This window comes from Camelus dromedarius, chromosome 15, assembly GCF_036321535.1.
Source record: "Camelus dromedarius isolate mCamDro1 chromosome 15, mCamDro1.pat, whole genome shotgun sequence".
Taxonomy (NCBI): domain Eukaryota; kingdom Metazoa; phylum Chordata; class Mammalia; order Artiodactyla; family Camelidae; genus Camelus; species Camelus dromedarius.
The window spans coordinates 57995184-58014285 of NC_087450.1; the positions used below are offsets into that span (position 1 = coordinate 57995184).

Below are 19102 nucleotides of genomic sequence, written 5' to 3' on the forward strand. Positions count from 1 at the left end.
ATTTCCGGCTCCTGCGGCCGCGGGAAGCTTCTGCTCGCTCAGGGATGAAGCTCCGCTAATCCTGCATCCCTCTCCTAGAAGCATCCTTTTCCTAGTGGTGGTAACTAATGCGCGGCAGTGGGAAAGTGGGCGGGGCCTCCTGCTGAGCGGATTCGGTCTTTCTGAGCGGTTCTGACAGCCACTCTTGCCCGGCAGGTCTCACTCTCTCAGGCTGCGGGGGCGGCGGCGGAGGCCGCTCCAGACTCTCCCCTCCAGCTCCTTTCTGGCCTTTGGGAACACCGGAGAGGCGCCGGGCTCTGGAGGGAAGAACCGTTGTTGGGTTAGACCTGGCTTCCTAATCACGCCTTTTCTGCATCTTTGTGCCTCAGTTTCCTCCTCTGTGAAAATTGGCTATTACCTGTGAGTCCCTTCTAACTGAGCCTCGAAGAGTGAATGCTCACTAAATTTAACTTTGTTGTTGTCCCTTCATTGGGCACGTTCGTTTCTTATTAAACAGGCGCTGTTTTAGATTCTGGCGATTCAGCAGTGAGCAAAATAAACACAAGTTTTTGCTTTCATGGAGATTATATTCTGGTGGAGAGAGATTTTAAAAATAAGTAAAATGTGTGATATGTTAAAGGGGCGTGAGTGCCAAGGAGAAGAATAAAGCAGGAAAGGAGAATGAAAGCTATAAGGTTGTTTCAGTTTTAAATGGCGTGGTCAAAATGGTCTCACTGAGAAGGTGAACTTCGAGGCAAGGGAGCAAGAGCCGTGTTGGGAACATCATTCCAGGCAGCGGGAACAATAAGTACCAAGGCCCTCGTCCTGAGCCTCATGCCTTATCATATCTCAGAAAGAGAAATATGTTGATGCAGAAAAGAGGGACCGATTTCAGGGGGCTCTCCCTGAGCTGGGGAGAGGGGACGGGACCTGCAGCCCAAGCCGAGGGGTTGGCCTCGCGTAGACCACACATCTGTGACTTGAGAACGTGTGAGCAGACTCGGGCACTGGTGGGAATGCGGTGGAAAGGCTTTTCAGGTTGTTCTGGTGAGATGGGAAGGAAGTCATCAGCGGAACGTGGGAGTGGGGAGGGTTGGGCGAGGTCTGAGGAGGGATCAGAGGTGTAATATCTCTTGGAAACGGGGGAATTAAACCAGAAATGTAATAAATTGCCAGGCATCATCTGGGGCCCCCTGGACATCTGTGACCATAAATATAAAGATAAGGCCACTCAACCCACTGACTCATTCAACCGCTGACTTGGTTAAAACATCCCGTTTACCCCGAAGGAACAAATTAAGTGCATTCATAATTTCAAAAATATTTGCCAGGCAATATACTACCGACAGCCACTGGTCATCATGTGTCCAAATCTGGTATTTGCCTTTTTGTGTAAAAAGAGAAAAATATAACTCATCTGTACCTCTGACAGTCCTTTTGAGTATTTTGCCGTGAGACATGCAACAAACTTCAACGTAGAACAAAGGACTTTGATGAATATTCAGCCCGTTACAGGTTATGGCAACATTCCTGGGACATCTGAAAGGCCTTGTGTTTATAAAAGTAACTACACCTGTGGCATCCTGAGCACGTGCTTGCTTCCGCCTTCTACCTTTGCAGCTACTTGCTGCTGGTGAATGAGGCCTTGGGTGGATTCTACCCATGCCACTGGAGGCAACCTTATTTCCGAGTTCTTTTATTTTTCTAGTCAAAGCAGCCACTCCTTCAACGGTTATGTGGATACAATTTTACCAAAACTATTGCTTTTATAAAAGAAATTATTTGCTGTTGAGAATATATGTTTCCCTATATATATGCATCTTCTTACCAGCAACTCCTCAAAAGTAATTCTTTACTCATTTCATTTCTGAAACAACCTACTGACTACCATGAACAGGGACTCATTAGAAGCATCTATATTTTATCTAGCTATATAGCAAACCTTCAAATTGCAAACCTGTGCGGTTTATTTTAATACTTGTTTCTTCTAAATTTTTAGCATTTTCTGTATCTTCCAACAGTATTCGTTGTCTGTAATTTCAGCCATATTTATCATGGGCAGAATAATAGAAAACTGATAAGTATAACTTTAGGGAGCAGATAGATGCTTAAAAAATATATACAGCTTCATTGGTATATACCATGACTGGGGTAGGGGTGAGTGAGCATAATTTTTATAGGGTCATCAGGGAGACCACTCTGAAGAAGGGCCAGGCCAGCCAAGATGGCAATGCAATGAGAACCATGCAGGAGTCTCGGGGACTGTATCCCAGGGAAAGTGACAAAGCCCTGAGGCAGAACCGGGCTTGGTGTGTTTGGAGAACAAAAGGAAGCCTGTGTGGCCAGAGGGTGATAGGTGAGAGGTAGAGTCGTTGGCCTCAGGGTCAGATGCTGGGCAAGGCCTGACTGCTGATTGCTCTAGGTCTCCTGGACCTACAGGGCCAGTACTGGACCAGAACGCCCATTCAGCCCACTCCACACATTACACCAGATGCCCTTTGGGTCCCACCTCCTGGCCACCGTGATTGGCTCCTACCAGGGAAGGGTGAGGGGACACTGGGTGGACCAACTGGAGACCATCCAGCCAGTGATGGCTGCTTTGCACTGCCCACTTACCCCAGGCCTGTGTGCAGGAATAACCGCCTTCATGGGATTTTGGCTCAGAGAGAGCTGGGGAGAGCCTCGGGGAGCGGAAAAATGGGGGCCACACACAGGCTAGTCAGGCACTTGAAGCTCCGTTGAAATAGCAGGTACTCCCACAACACGAGGAAGGCTGTGGAGGAAGGAAGGGCCCCAGGACTCCAGGGTGCAGCTTCACCTTCTCACTGTTCTTACTGAATTTCATTTCCATCTAAGGGCATATGTTACAAACCCATCACAAGCCTTCCAGTCAAGGGCATCAGCAGTGTTGGTCGTCTTAGTGAGTGCGAGCCCGTGAATGCATAGCCATCCTTTTGTGAGCCAGGCACCAATCTAGGCCTGTTAACTCGTTTGAATATTGTCACCATCATCAGCCCCATTTTACAGACAAGAAAACTGAAACAAAGATTTTAAATTTCTGTAAGCGACTGAGCCAGGAGTCAAAACGGAGTAGCCTGGTGGAGAACAGTTTTGGCTGCCAGGCCATGCCCGTTTCTGGAAGAATTGGGCTCAGCCTCATTAAATGTGGCACCCAAGATAGACCTCTGTGGCTCCGCCAGTAATAAAATGTTAACTATTAAGAACCTCAGATGTTTTGTAAGGGTCAGAAAATATAATTGTTTAAATATAATTGCTCTTAGTTCAACAGAAACTGAGGGAAAAAATACCACAAACAATATTGTTTTGGGTTTTTTAATTTGGGATCTTTTTTTTTTTGATGGGGGGAGAGGCAATTAGATTTTTTTTTTATTGGCGGTGCTGGGGATTGAACCCAGGATCTCCTGCATGCTAGGCATGTGCTCTATCTCTGAGCTCTACCCTCCCCCCAACAATATTGTTTTATTAAGAGAAATTCTCTATTTTGAGACCACAGGTTACCTAGTGGCTACTGGTTTAATGGGGAAGTTATTGGAAGAGTTTGATGCATTTCACTGGCAAATCATAGCTCCAATAGGGGCATTATTTAATTATTGAGAACGTATCCAACAAAAGGTCATACGAAACCCACAAATGACTTAGAAATTATTAGACTGATTTGATGAATGCTCTGTGTTACAACTTACATCATCTGTATGCAGTTTTATTATAAAGATAAACAGATTTATTTAGAACATAGAAGGGGATATATTTTTAAATTTTGATTTACATAAAAACTTACACGTAAATATATATTCCCCTACTAGTTGTTCAATATGGGTATTTTGAATATTCCTTCGATGCCACAGTTGCACATTTCAATTTAATTCTAAATGTGTTGAGAAGTCATTAAAGGATTTTGAACAGAGGAGTAACGTGGTCTAATTTACTCTTTAAACTGTCATTCAGGCTGGTGTATGGGGAACAGACCACAGAGCATATGGGTGAAATGAAGATGGCTAATTGGAAGTGTCAACTGAAAAAAAAAGCACAACCTAAAGTTAGAATCATGATTTATTTGGTGGACATACTGGGGACTTAAGCCCAGGAGACCCAGCTCAGATAACTCTGAGGGACTGTTCCAAAGAGGTAAAAGGGGAGACAGGATATATAGATTTTGCAAACAAACAAACAACTGGAAAAAAAAAAACCAGTAGTCAAAACATCATAAGATTACTGTTAATTAAAGAAAAACCAGAATCTCAAGTTAAAGAATTTAGCACCTTCCTATATATGGGAAGGGGCAAGAGTCTGGGCTCATTGAAATCACTCCTTTGCTACATACCTTGACTACCTAGAGCAGTATCCTATTTTCTCCATCCTGAATCCCCTCAGGGTGCACTGTCGGGGAGGGGGTGGCTGTGGTGGCTGATGGCTTGATGGCCGCAGCATCTTTTGGTTACTGTTATGGCAGGAGGCATTCTTTGTCCACAGGAGGCTGTTACAGGAATCCCCCTCAAAGATGGCAGTACTTGGACTAGACCACACAAGTTGGCAACAGGAAATAGATATACTTCATTGAAGGTGGAGCCAACAGTGGATTGGGTGTAATTGTGAGAAACAGAGTTCGAGGATGACATAGTGTGGTGAGTGGTGGAGCCGAGATGGTTATGAGCAGATTTGGAGTGAAAAAAATCAAGATTTGGGACATGTTAAGTTTGATATGTCTATTAGAAATACAAGGGGAGATATTCAACAGGAAGATGGATAAATGAATCTGGAATTCAGAGATGTTCTTCTTGGAGATGTGGACTTGGGAGTCATAGTGTAAAAATGAGGTTTAAAGCCCTGGGACTAAATGCAAACACCTGGGAGAGTAGTCAGTAAACGGGAGGAAACAGCCCAAGGCTGAGCTGCAGGCACTGTGACATTTTGAAGTCAGGAAGAGCAGGACAGTCTAGTGAAGGTGGCAGAGAAGGAGCAGCTAATGTGGCAGGAGGAGGCTGGCAGAGTGTGGTGACCAGAGCCACGTGAAGAAAGGTTCAAGAAGGGAGAAACGTTCAATGACAGTTGAGTGAGCTTAGCATAGGGTTTAGCAAGATACACGGCATTGACAAGACGATTTCAGTAACGTGTTAGGAATGACAGCTCAATTGGAGTGGGTTCAAGGCAGAGCTGGAGGGAAAGGGCAGACTGTCAGTAGAGACGAGGCCTGTGAGAAAGAGCAGGAGGGTCCGGAGCGGGTAAAATTGACAATGACTGCAGCATGTTTGTATGCTATTGGAAATGAAATATTGATTGAGGGGTGAGGGGAGTTACAGGAGTGAAGTCCTTGAGTGTGTGACACGGACAGATCTTGCCCCTGATGAGGCTGCCCTGAGGGGATGCATAATTCTCACCTGACCAGGCCATAAAAATTCCAGGAATGTGGCCCCCACTCAGCCAGGCCAAGGCACTGGTCCGCAGGGTGTGGTCACACGGGAGCTAGTTCCACTGCCTCGTCCCGACCCCCTGGTACTGCCAGCATCCCAGGGCTTGGAACCCAGGGCAACTCAGCTAACCTTTAGTTAAGAGGTTCTGCTGAGTGTGGAAATAGTCAAATACTATTTCAAGGAGGCAACAGAGCAAAGACTCTGCAATCAGGAGAGTAAATTTGAATCCTGGCCCTGAAACTTATCTGCTAGCTGTGTAATCAGGACAAATCGCTTCTCTGAGTCCTGTTTTCTCACCTGCAGTTTGGAGATGGTAACTTTACCGAGACACCTGAGAAGGTGAGGCACAAACGAGATAATGGATCCCGTGCAAAGGCTTTGTCAAAACTTTGTAAACTGGAACATGAGACAAAAATGCCATAAATCATCAAATTGTCATGAGGCTTAATTTACTATATCACCCCCCTACCCATCCATTCATCTCACAAAACAGGCATGGCTTGTAGAGGAGGCATTTCTAAGGACACATTCCTGTGCCACGCCTCTCTGTGGGTTTAATTTTCATAAATAGATTTTTTTTTTTTTAAGATAAGAACAAGTCTTGGCTCCTTGTGAGAGCCTCCAGATTGCATTACAGACACAAGTACATCACATCAAGATCATCAGTTGAAAGGGAGGGGAGACATATTATTATCTTCAGAGCTTCCTGGGAACCTATTAAAGGTTAATGACAAAGCACAGGGGTAGTCCAGGGACCAAACACCATCCTTGACACCTATCATATGCACGAGCCTCCTTTCTCCCTGGGATCCCATCAACATGTCTGCTGGAGGGAGAGAGAGTCAAGTGTATCCGCGATGAACAGAGCTTCTGAGTGCTCCGAGCCTGATCTGTCCTCAGCTGAGGCTGAGACCCCCTGTGGTTTGCACAGCGCTGGGGAGAAGAGTAAAGGAATGGATGCTCGCTGGGCACAGAGCATGTGGGGCGCTGTACCAGGCCACCAGTCATCAGTGAGCTGGGAGGTGATCACTCTCTTCTCATCAAATGGGAAGGGATATTGAGGCTCCGGAGGTCAAATCAGGTCCCGTGGCCAACAAGAGCCAGAGTGGGACATCTTAACTCGTTTCTTCCTGCTTCAAAGAGCCCACTCTTCCTGCTAACAGAGTAGGTGCTTCATAAAGGTTTTCTTAGTGATTGAGTGAGTGGATGGATGAATGAAGTCCTCTGGATGCAAAGTTGCCTTGTCAAGGGACATCAACAGCCAGAAGGCACAGCCCCAATTTAACAGAAGCAAAACAACCTTCTAAGATGCATGTGAGGTACCCAGAGTGTGGCTTAAATAACTCAGGAGTTTCCCAAACTCGTGAGTGATAAGATCTCAGGCAAGTTGCAGAACCTGTTGGGGGCTGGTTTCTGCATTTCTAATCTTGGGGCAAATATGTCTTGCTCCTCCCTCCCTTCCAGAAGCAGAGTTTACAGAGCGCAAGAGTTGTAGCTCTGGCTGTGGGCCTTAAAGTACTTGAAAGATGAGTCCTGGCTTGTGACAATCCATGGCCAGTAGTGGTGATGTAATTGGTGGGACCCAGCACAAAATGGAAATGTGGTGCCTGTGGATCAAAAATTACAGGGAACTATATTTAATATCTTGCAGTAACCTATAATGAAAAAGAATATGAAAAGGAATATATGTATGTATGTATATGACTGAAACATTATTCTGTACACCAGAAATTGATACATTATAAACTGACTATACTTGAATAAAAAAATAAGTTAAAAAAATTAATAAGAATTTCAAGACGGTGATGTCAGAGCATTAAACGGAGCCCAGGCCCTTCTAAGTACAGGGTCCCATATGGCCGGCTGTGCACCCACGAAGACAGACCTGCCTATGGCCGTTGACTCAGAAGAAGGGAAGAAAAGATCTTAAAAGGAGATTGGTGGGACATCTTAGGAGCACCAAAAATAGGACAAATAAATAAAATAGCATGGAGATCAGGTTCTGGTTTCTTGAAACACACAATTTCAGAATAGGAAGCATTTAAAAATGTCATCCAGTACTAGTCTCCCATTTTATAGATAAGGAAATTGAGACCCCAGACAGAAGCAGTGACTCCGGGAGTCGTTGGGTACTGCAGAGAAAGCAAACCTTCTCTGAAGCTCGTGTCTCCTTATCACTGACAGCACAGGTCAGATTGAATAATGCATTATTTCTTTTTTTTCGTCCCCAACCCCCACTAAAATAACAATAAAAGGGTTAAGTCCATGAGGACCATGGAAAAGGGAGAAGAGGCAATGGTAATTGAAGAGGATTTGAGAGTGGGCAGGTGAGATAGGAGGAAGCAGTCTAGAAACAGGGAAATTAAGTGAAAATCTGAATACTGCCCCTCCCCCTTTCCAGAATGCCAGTAGCAAGTTTTACATCTCCCCAGGCAGGAGATAACAGTCTTCTCAGAGTAAAACCCAGAGACCATTTGGGATTCTTTACAATGAGCTAGCTGGAAGTTTTGTCCCAGTAGACTGAAGCCCTAGGACCAAAGTCTGATTTCTGTGCAAAGAGCTTTCTAGGTTTCTAGTGAGAGCCGATGGCTAAGCACCTGCAGACAGGAACAAAGCTTCTAACTTTAATGGCAGAAAACCAAACAAACAAATGGAAAAGAGAATTGGCAGAAATTAAAGACAACTTCAAGCTGACAAATCTCTCGAAAAAGAGGACGGACGATATTGTATCTACGAAAGAAGAACCAGAAGCCTTAAAAAAAAAAAAATCCCCCAAACAAAGAAACCTCTGGAAAGTTACATACATGAGTCAAAATAAAAATTTATTATAAAAGATAAATTCAGAGATATTTCCAGAAGATAGAACAAAAAGACAAAAAGATGGGAAATCGCAGAGAAAAGATAAAACAAGAGGATAAATCTCAGAGATTGAAAGTCAATTACTAGAAATGCCAGAAAGAGAGCCAAGGGGACAGAATTATCAAGGAAATAACATAGAGACATTTCTCAGAACTAAACCCGACTTTCCAACTCAACAGAGCTAGTTCAAGGGATGTGAAAAAGACCCAGGGTCAGGTACACCACTGCGAACTTTTTTAGTATCAGGGATATGGAGAAGATACTATAAACTTCTAGAGAGAATCAGAATCGATGGACCTCTCAACAACACTTTGGAATCTAGTGGACAATGGACCAATGCCTTCAACATTCTAATGTGCACCCTATGCTTCTATATTCAGCCAAACTGTTCACCAGATGAGGGTAGAATAAGATATTTTCTACATGCAAGAATGAAAATAGTTTACTTCCCTTGTGCCTTCAGTGAACGGGTGGTGGTGATCCAATAGAACAAGGGTGTAAACCAAGAAAGGAACACACGGAATCCAGGAAGCAAGGGACCCAAAGCGCAAGAAGCAACATGAATCCCCACAGTGATGATGCATGCTAATTTCCTGGTGATGTCTGTTCAGTATCCAGTTTAAACTGGAGAGCGTGGAAGGAAGGCTCTGAGAAGAGGATCTCTAGGAATAAGATGGAGATGACATATTTGAGACTATGGAAAACATTATTAATAGAATTGAAGCAGGCTTGAGAGTTAGGAAAAATTAACGGTATATATGCAGAAAATCAGGCACATGGGAAAATGAGTAACTCCAGTAAAAGTGAAGGACTGAGTAAGTAAGATGGTTGGTGTGGACGAAGTGTTCAAGTGGTTCTCTAGTGAATGGCATTTGCACAGTTTTAATAAAGTATGTCCTGACTATAACTATGTGGGGGTTGGGGGGGCAGTGAGGGAGATCTGAGTTCTTACTTATCACCATGGGGACTCAGTAGTCGGGTCTCAAAACGTAAGTTAATACATTAAGAAATGGGGATGGCTCCAGTCCATGGCTTTTAATATCGTCTATAAGACTTCTAAGCTTAAGATGGTGAATGAAAGATGTTCTCACTTCTTTTTTTCTCTCAAAAAAAAAAAAAAAAAACCAAACCAAAAAAAACCAAGCAAAATAACAAACAGGAACACAGACTCTATTCTTGACTCTAGCAGACATTGCAAATCTGAACCATTAAATGTGAACCGTTAAGTGGCTAGAAGAATGACAAAAAAAAGTAATCAAAGATGAATCCAAATGCCAGTAGAGGTATAATTTATTTGCTATGAAATTCACCAATTTTAAGTGCACGTGATGAATTTTGACATGTGTATTTAATAGTGCAACCACTACCAAAAATATGATTTAGAACATTGTAGTCAATCCCCATCCTGATCCCTGAACCCCTGGCAACGGGTGATCTGCTATGATCATTTTAGATGTGCCTTTCCTAGAACTTTTCTAGAACTTCATATAAAGGTATACAGTATGTAGTCTTTTGTATCTGACTTTGATTTATCATATTGTTGCATATACAAATAGTTTATACCTACTAACTGCTGAGTAGTATTCCATTTACTATAGATTTTTCTTCATCCATTTACTAATCAATGGACTTCTGGATTGTTTCCAGTTTTTGGCTACTCTGAACAAAGCTGCTGTAAATATTCATGTACGGATCTTGATGTAGACGTATATTTTCACTTCACTTGAAAAATACCCAAGAGTGGAATTTCCGAATCATGTGGTAAGTGAACATTTAACTTTGTAAATAAACACTGAACCGTTGTTCCACATTCTAGCCAACACATGGCATGGTATTGTCAGTCTTTTAAATTCTATCCACTACAGTGGATATGTAGTGGTATCTACATTTGGTTTAAATTTGCATTTCCTTAATGGCTAATGATGTTGAACATTTTTTCATGTGCTTATTTGGCATCTGTTTTTTTTTTTTAATAACATGTCTGTTCAAATCTTTTGCCCAGTTTTAATTGTCTTGTATCATTGTTGAGAATTCTTTCTATATTGTGGACACAAGTCCTTTACTTAATGTATGTTTTACAGACATAGTCTCTCAGTCTGTGCCTTGCCTTTTTCTCTTTTTCCTAATTGTGCTTTCAAGGAGCAGACATTTTTAATTTTGATGAAGTCCAAGTTATTGATTTTTAAATTTTGTGTGTCCTATTTTTAAAATCTTTGCCTAACCCAAGATCACTAAAAATTTTTCTCCTATTTTTTTCAAAAGAAGGCTTATAATTTTAGCTCATTTTCATACCGATAGCCAAGCAATTATTCCAGCACCTTTTGTGAATAGATTATCTTTCCCTCCATTTAATTGTCTTGGCACCTTTGCTAGAAAATCAATTGACCGTATGTATATGTGGATGTATTTCTGGACTTTCTATTCTGTTCCAATGGTCTGTATGTCAACCTTTGCTTGAATATCATTCTATCTTGATTAGTGTTAGCTTTATAATAGGTCTTGAAACTAGATTGGGTAAGGCCTCCAGCTTTGCTCTTTTTCCGTGTTGTTTTGGCTATTCTATATGCTTTGCATTTCCACATAAATTTTAAAATTTGCTTACTAACTTTTTCAGAATAACCCTGCTAACATTTTGAATGTCATTGTGTTGAATCTACAGATTAATCTGGGGGAGGAATGGCATTCTAACAATACTGAATCTTCCAGTCCATAAGCATGGTATATCTCACCATTTGAACTCATCTTTAACTTCTCTCAGTAATGTGTTGTCATTTTCAGAGTACAGTTATTGTAGATATTTGCTAAACGTACCCGTTTCGTAATTCTGTGCGTGTGTGCGTGTGTGTGCGTGTGTGCGTGTATGTGTTTGAGAGAGAAAGAAAAAAGAGGGAAGGAGGAAGAGAGTTTCCTTTATGTTCCCCAAAGTTGAGCCAAAGAAAATTGGTTAATCACAGGTTGTGGTTAGCTGAATTCCAGTTAAGTAAAGTTTTACTGTATTTGGCATTCACACTAATAGCTCTGATTATGCCACACCCCATATTCAAAAACCTTCATTGGGAAATAATTATGGGATGTGCTCAAAGAATGAGGGATCAATTTACAAAGGGGAAATCTGGAAACAGCTGAGCAGGCTGATCAGCTCAATGATGCGATGCTCTTACCATAAAAATACAACTGCGGTTTTCAGAATGGGGTCAGGGTGTCTTCCAGGGTCAGGCAGGCGTCAGGGCCCCCACTCATGTTCGGATCACAGTAGCTCTGTCTCTATCCCTTTTGGCTTTTGAGGTTCCTGATAGGATTTTGTTTAAAGACAGAGTTCTGGTGCATAAAATGTTTAAAAACCATTATTGCAAAAGAATTCTTAATGACCAAGAAAGACCACATTTAATGGAATTATAATCAGATTAGAAAAGAATCTGTGTTTTATGTCCCTGTTTGGGTAAAAAAAGAAGAAATATGTGTACAGAAAAAAAATTGGAAAATTATACATGTATCAAAATATCAATAGCAATTATCCCTGTGCACTTTGATTGTGAATTATTTCTAAATGTTTGTTCTCATTTGTATTTTTCTAAATCTGTAGAGTGTAAAAGTGTATTGTTCTTTAATGAGAATAGAATAAACTACGAATTCCTTAGCATCCTTTGAAGCTCTCTACCATCTGACATTAAAGGTCTTTCTAGACTTCTTGCTAAACCTCAGCTCATCATAGAGTTACAAGTTTAGCCTCAAAGAATTACTCACCATTTCCTGACTACGCCCTTCAATTCCCTGTCCCCACACCTTTTCTCCAGCTCTGTTCTTCGTTCAGAATTTCCTAATCACACACCATCACTTCCTACTGGAATTCAACCCATTCAAAATGGATGTGAGAAAATGTAAATTAAAGGAAAAAAATTCAAAACTATGTAGAGAGTATGATTTCAACTAGTTTAAAAAATGTGAAGGAAAAACTGAAAGAAACCATGTAAATAATTTACAGAGGCAGCATCTCTGTATTAGGATTATAAATCTTTTGTTTGTTGCATTTTATTATACTTTCCAGATCGTCTACAGTGACCTATAAAGATAGTAAAAAAAGGAAAAAAATTCATAGCCATTTTAAGACCTATATCAAATGCTAACATCTCCAGGAGTCTTTCGCAAGATATAATAATAATACTTTTTAAACTCTCCAGCCTGTGTCTCTTAACAATTTAACTGTATCTCTGTGTTGCATAATATAGTAGGAAGAACCCTGAATCTGTACACAGAAGATCTGGGGTTAATCCTGGCCTCTCCTCTCGCTGGCCTATGTTTGGCAAATGGCCTCCCCTCTCTGAGGGTCTGATTCCTCCCAGGGCTGTAGTAAGGGTTAACTGGGACCACATGACTATGCTCTGTAAACTGTAAAGTGCTGTTGAGACATATGCTGTGTCTGATTCTCCTGCAAAACTGAAGCTCAGTCACCCGAACCATCTGCTGCAGGTGACACTCGAAAAACGGCTGTTGATTTAAATCTTCCAGCAGTTCCAAAACAGAGCAAAAATCCCTTTTGTTTCCAGAAATGTTACCGGTAGATTGGGATTTAGTAAAGGCCTGTGCTCCAGAGAGCCTATGATTTTCATCGTTTTGATTTTCCTTTGCTGTTCCCAGGACTTGTGGCCTGAATAAGCCATCCAGCAATCAGTAGGCCCGGGGGTGCTCTTTAGTGTTATTAAAAATAAGAAATTACAGGCCAGAGCAACACATACCCTGAAGATGGCTCTGGAGCCCTGGGCAGAGTTCATTCATTGTCCACCTCTTCAGACGAGATGACCCAGAACAGAGCCAGCCTGTGGGTTGGCCCAGCCACGGCCTTTGTCAACTGGATGGACCTCGGGAGAAACAAAGGGGCAGCCCCCGAGCCGTCCGGTCAAGCCCCTGGTTGCTCGGAGTGGGTACTGAAGCCCCAAGAGGGGAGACATCTCGCCAAGGGCCCGTGTAGTCATTGACAACTCATTAGCGCTGGAACTAGAGCATCGTGGCCGTTATTTGGTTTGGCTAAGATTGCTCTAAGGCAGCAGGAGTTCTCACTCAGCTCCACACCTCTCAGCACAAACAGAGCCTGGCCACAGCTGGTCCTCTGTCAGTGTCTGCGAATGCAACTGTGCACAAATCAGCACGGCTCTTTCCTTGAGACGCAACTAGTGCCTCCAGAAGGGGTTCTTTCCAGACTGAGAAAGACCCAACCACCTGTCTGGATCAGGGGCTCTGTCAGCTCTGAAGTGCTTTACAAACATTGGCTCATCTCGGTTCTACGTAGACGCAGCATCACGATGACCAGCACCAGGCCAAGCAGACGGACCAGAGAAAGCAGCTCTGATAAACAGAAGGACAGAAGCCTGGGGGGGATCCAGTGTTGCCAGAGCTTCCAGGTTTGCTTGTGTTTAAAAGACAGAAATCCTCACTTTTCAAAAAGTTGCTGGATTCTAAAATGCTGACTCAAGATATTTTAAAACAGTTTGAGGACAAACAAAACACATCTTTGTAGTCAGTGTGTCTGCTCCTCCAGGATGCACATCCATCTGGCTGATGGCAAATGAGTCTGGGCTCTCGAGGCCTCGCTGTTGTGGGAGAGAGGCCCCTGGGTGTCGATCACCACTGGCTAGGAGTGATTAACTTCCTCTAAGTCGTCGGGTCCCCAAGATGGAAACAGTAATACCTACCTCATGGGGTTGTTGAGAGAGTTGTAAGATCATGTAGAGAAACAGTACTTTGTAAACCATAAAGCAATGTACCAAGAGTTAATACACAAATAATAGATATGTGTAATATAATCTCTTTAAACCACCAAAGTTAGGAGGTTCTGGGGTTAAGATACATAACCCCAGGAATTAACTCCTTGAACCGCATTCAAGACCCCACCCAAGAATATTACAGAGGGGTAGGCATTTGTTAGCTCAGAATGAGCACGTCCAGATCGAACTCTGTACTTATTAGAATTTGCATTCTGAGGGCAAGATGTAAGAGAAAGAGTGCAGGACTGCAAACCACACTTCCAGTCCCAGCGTTGCCACCAGGGCCATGTGTCCCTGGGGAAGTTCTTTCTTTGCTCTGGGCCTCAGTTTCTCCATCAACAACATGAGCACACTGGACCAGCCTGCTTCCAGCTCCGAAGTTTTCAAATGTTAGCACCCCCACCAGCTTAGCCTCCCAGTGCTCCAGCTCGTGCCCGGCCGTGGGGACCCCGCTGTGTGACCTGAGCTATCACATCCTAGCCAGGGCTTCTGCCTTGTCCCCAGGCCCAAGTGACCCAGTTGTGCTAAAGCTCTGATGGAACCTCAGTGGGTGGGGGTTCATATGGAAGGATGGGTTGACTTAGGGCTTGAATTGACTTAGACTAAATTCAGAGACAGACAGGGAGGCAGATAAACACCAGTCAGATGGAGGCTCCGTGGAAAGTAGACCCAGGACCTTCTGAGGCTCTGCTTTTGTGTGGGAGGCAAGATTTTCCTCACCCTCTTTGGGTGTTTCAGCTGGACCTGAGAATTAAATTGACATAAGACAGATCAACAGGAGAAAAGCATACAGATTTTTCCAACAGAAGTTTTATGTGACATGGGAGCCCATGAGAAATAAAGACCCAGAGAAGTGGCAAAGCCTTTGTGCTTTTTTACCAGGTAAAGCAGAGAGAGGCAATTGTGGAAAAAGAACTAAACTACATGGGGACATTAAAGGAAGATAAGAGTTATTTTCAGGTACAGAACTCTCTAGTCTCAGCTTCCATCCTTGCTGATAAGAATGTGACTTTCTTTCCGGTGTAGGGAAGGCTTCTTTCACATGGAAATTTCATTATTTTTAAGAAAAAGAAAGTCAGGGTGTTCTTGCACCTGCTGTTTTTCAAGTACCTTTAGCTCAGAATAGTCAACGTGCCAGAGTCGCATATTTTGGGGTGGCGCGTGGGGGCCTCCTCCTTGACTTGATGGAGTTGGACCAGATCTTTCCTAATAGTGACCATTGTATTGGGCCCTGGCCCAGGCTTAGCACCCCGCAAAGTGCTTCCACACCCATTGCCTTGTCCTGGAACAAGCATCCTTACCCTGAGGCTATAAAGGGTGGGGTGGGGTGGGGAGGGGGTCGGAGAGGCTATGAGATTTCCCCCAAGACAGGGTCACCCGTGGGGAGACAGGGCCTGCACCCCAGCCTCTGCCCTCAGTGCCGTGGGCCGCATTTATCGTAGTTACCGTGCACTCACATTGCGCCTACTGTTGAGCAGTCACTTTTGGCTTGAGTTGTTCAGTCTTTACAACAACTCGACAGAGGGACAGGCTTCACTAAGGAGGAAACCAAAACAGGGAAGTGGAGTGACTTCCCTGCAGTCACGCAGCGGGCAAGTGCATGTAGGGGCTGGAGCCTGGGGCCATCTGAGTAGAGTCTGAGCTCTTAACCCCCACCTCCCCCAGTGCCCGCAGGAGCAGGCAGCTCTCTCCGGAAGCCAGCATTCGGATTCTGTGACTTCATCTGTGATTTTAGCTTGGGTTCCAGAGGAGCCCGCTTAGGTTTGCTCTCATGATCTCACCTTTTCTCTCCTAACCCAAAGCCACAACTACGTGGCATGAACTGACTGTCCTCTGCATGACCTTGGACAAGTCCCTTGACCCCTCCGGACTCGGCTTCCTGGTCTGTGAAGAGGAAAGGCCCTGGATACCTGCTGGGGGCCCCGCATGTTGAGACCCTGTGCTCCTTCTGTGGTGGTGTGTCCCCCTGAGACCAAACCCTGTGTGAAAAACAAAACTGAAACTCCCTGCTCTGTTTCTGAAGTAATACTAGAGGCCTGATGGTCAGGAGGAACAAGTGTCCAGAGTGACCAGGGGTCAAGCAGGCCCTTGAGACCCACGAAACCGGCATTCTAGGAACTTCTAAAAGAGCCAGATTCACAAATGCCAGCAGGGCACATGATTTCTCGTAACAACAAATGCCAAACACGAGAACGGAAAGCACTCCCAGGACACCTTGGCCCTGCTGCGCCGGAGTCACCTGGGAGACCCCCAGCCACCCGCTGGTGCTCTGGGAAAACAGCGCATCCCCATGTGTGGTGGCTCCCAAGGTGTTTCACGTACACTGGACTCTGAAAGCAGGAAGCCTCCCTGCAGACTTTGGGCCCCCCCGAGAGTGAACATCCTGGTTTCTTGCAGCCAGGAAGCCTTTTCCAGTATTTCTTGTAGTATTTCTGCATCTTTGAACTGTTTCCCGGAAAACACTGCAGATGATGAAAACCCATTTCTGGGGTCTCTCACCATTGCCATGTGAACTGGGTGACCCCAAAGAGAGAGTTCCTTTTCCCTGCGGGGAAGATGGAAGGGAGATGCTTTGAGATGAAAAACCACACATGCGCTCTGGCTCTCTCACAGTTTAATTCTGTTTAGTTTGAGGAATATTCATCGCTGCCTCTGCACTGCGCTGTGCGAAGTACCAGCGGGAACCACACCAGGGAACCTCAAAGTGGAGAGGCAACTAAGATTGGCATGTTAGATACTTTTTCACATTGATTGTTTCATTCCATCACCACACAACCTTCAGAGGCTGGTTGTGATCTTTTCAGAATGAGAAAACTAAAAGTCAGACAAGAGAAAACGACTTGCCCCAAATAATACCATTCATAAAATGCTTAATCCAGAATTTAAACCCATTTCTATGTGTCTCCGAAGCCTGAGAATGAGTGAAAAGGAAAGGATAATTTTCTATAGGTAGAGGAAAAAAATACTTGAAAGAAACACTGAAATGTTCGCGATGCTTCTTCCTGGGCAGTGGAATCACGATAATTTTTGTGTGTATCCTTGTGCTTCTCCGTCTTCCAGTTTTTCTCTTTCCTTGGACCTCAGATGCAGAGGACAGCACCAGATGTCCTCCGCAGTCCCTCTCTGGCTTTATTTAAATAACGAATTAATTCCCTTTGTCCCTATTCCCTACTCCCACTCCTCCCTCCCCTGCCGATGACGACTCCTCTAACGTGTTAGGCGCGTATTGCTCTGTTTATACTCCTGTAAAAGATGTGGTTTTGTGTATGATGCATTTAATTCATCTAAGGGAAAAATCTCATTTTGTTTATCACTTTTAAAAATACTCAGTACTAAAGAGAAAATTTTTTATTATAAAAATGTTCGTGCTTTTAAAAGTCGGCAGAATGATGTAGCAACTGATACATTCATCGCCCAGCTGCAGCAGTGCCAGTTCGTGACCAGTCTTGCTTATATTAAGTTGCCAAAAATACCAGGGTCTGTCTGAGTGCTCTGTTATACTGCATTGGTCCACTGGTCAGTGTTAGGGTCATTTTTATTAAAATGGCTTTGTTGTAGTCTTACCTTCTGGTAGGGTAAATCCCCCCTCTTTGTTTTCCTTTTTTCAAAGTTGGCTTACCTAGTCAAGGATCTTTTTTACTTCTTTGTAAATTTTAGGATACATTTATAAGCTCCTGTAAAAAAAAAAATCTCATCTTTTTAACCTGGAAAAATTTCTCAGCCTTTCTTTGTCTTTCACGACACTGACATATTTAAAGAATCCAAACCCATTGCTTTGAGACCATCCTTCAGTTTGCATCTTTTGGATTGTTTCCTCAAGATTTGATTTGGATGTTGCAATTTTGGCAGGAATGGGGCAGGTGTTCTCAGCGCGTTACACCAGGAGGCGCGTGATGTCAGTGTTTCATCACTGTTGGTGTTTACTTTGATCACTTGGTGAAGGCGGTGCCCTCCGGATTTCTCCACTGTATTTCTCCCCGTGAAGAGATCTTTCTTTTCTTTTTTTACAAAGATTATTAAATTTACAAAAAGATTACTAAATAATCTCTGGGGAGATATTTTGAGACTGTCACTATCTGGTTGCCCAACAGTCTTTCACTCTGTGGTTTGAGCATTCTTGTTTGAATCAGCTATTCAGTGATGGTTGCAAAAGGTTTGTTTTCTAACAAACGCTTATTTTCTAAAGAAAAGCTTTTTCAATAAAAAAAGATTTTTAAAAAGAAGAGCTTTCCCATCTCCCTAAATTTATTTGTATATTTGTTTCATTTTTAGAATCAGTGTAAACTCCTGCATTCCTTCTGATTCAATATGTTATATAGTCCATTACTGTCATCATTTTTTTTGGTGCTCAAATTGTCCTAAATTTGGCCAGGGACACCCTCTTCCAGTGGACTTGCTCAATGTCCTTTTGATATGTCCCCACCATTCCTGTAGCATGTCCTTCCTTACTTCCAGGCATAGCAAAAAGATCCAGGCTCATCTTGTGCTTTTCCCTTCCCTGCCCTAGAATCACCCATTTATCCAAGGAGTCCTGTCCCTTTTAGTGGAGAACAGCGTTTAGAAACCAAGACCTGGACATTGACTGTGCTCATTGCTGCTGCAGTGACTTAGAAGCTGAGTTTGGAAATTGATTTTTTAAAAGCATGAGTTCATGCTGATACCCCTCATCCCAATTCAGCACTACAAGGGTTTTCATTCCTGTCATGGGTTGAACTGGGTGCCCCCTAAAGATGTGGAAGTCCTAACCCCTCAGTGCCTGTGAATGTGACATTATTTGGAAAGAGGGTCTTTGCAGATGATCAAATTATGAAGTCATTAAAGTGGGCGCTAATCCAATACGACTGGCACGCTTGTAAAAGGGGGAAGTTTAGACACAGGCACACACAGGGAGGATGTGAAGATGGAGACAGAAGTGAGGGTAATGCTTCTACAAGCCAGGAGATGCCAAAATCGCTAGCAAGCCACCAGAAGCTAGGGGAGAAGCCCGCTCCCTCACAGCCTCAGAAGCAACCAACCCTGCCGACTCCTCGGTCTTGGAATCCCAGCCTCCAGAACTGTGAGACTATACATTTCTGT

General features: G+C 43.6%; 1 long non-coding RNA gene across 1 annotated transcript; it reads left to right on the forward strand.

The window, feature by feature from the left end:
* The first annotated feature begins 13 nt into the window (after nucleotides 1–13).
* LOC116157403 (uncharacterized) lies at nucleotides 14–17474 on the forward strand. Its single transcript, XR_004141428.2, has 3 exons — nucleotides 14–100; nucleotides 9915–10028; nucleotides 12903–17474. It is a non-coding gene; the product is annotated as an uncharacterized LOC116157403 (long non-coding RNA).
* Nucleotides 17475–19102: the final 1628 nt, after the last annotated feature.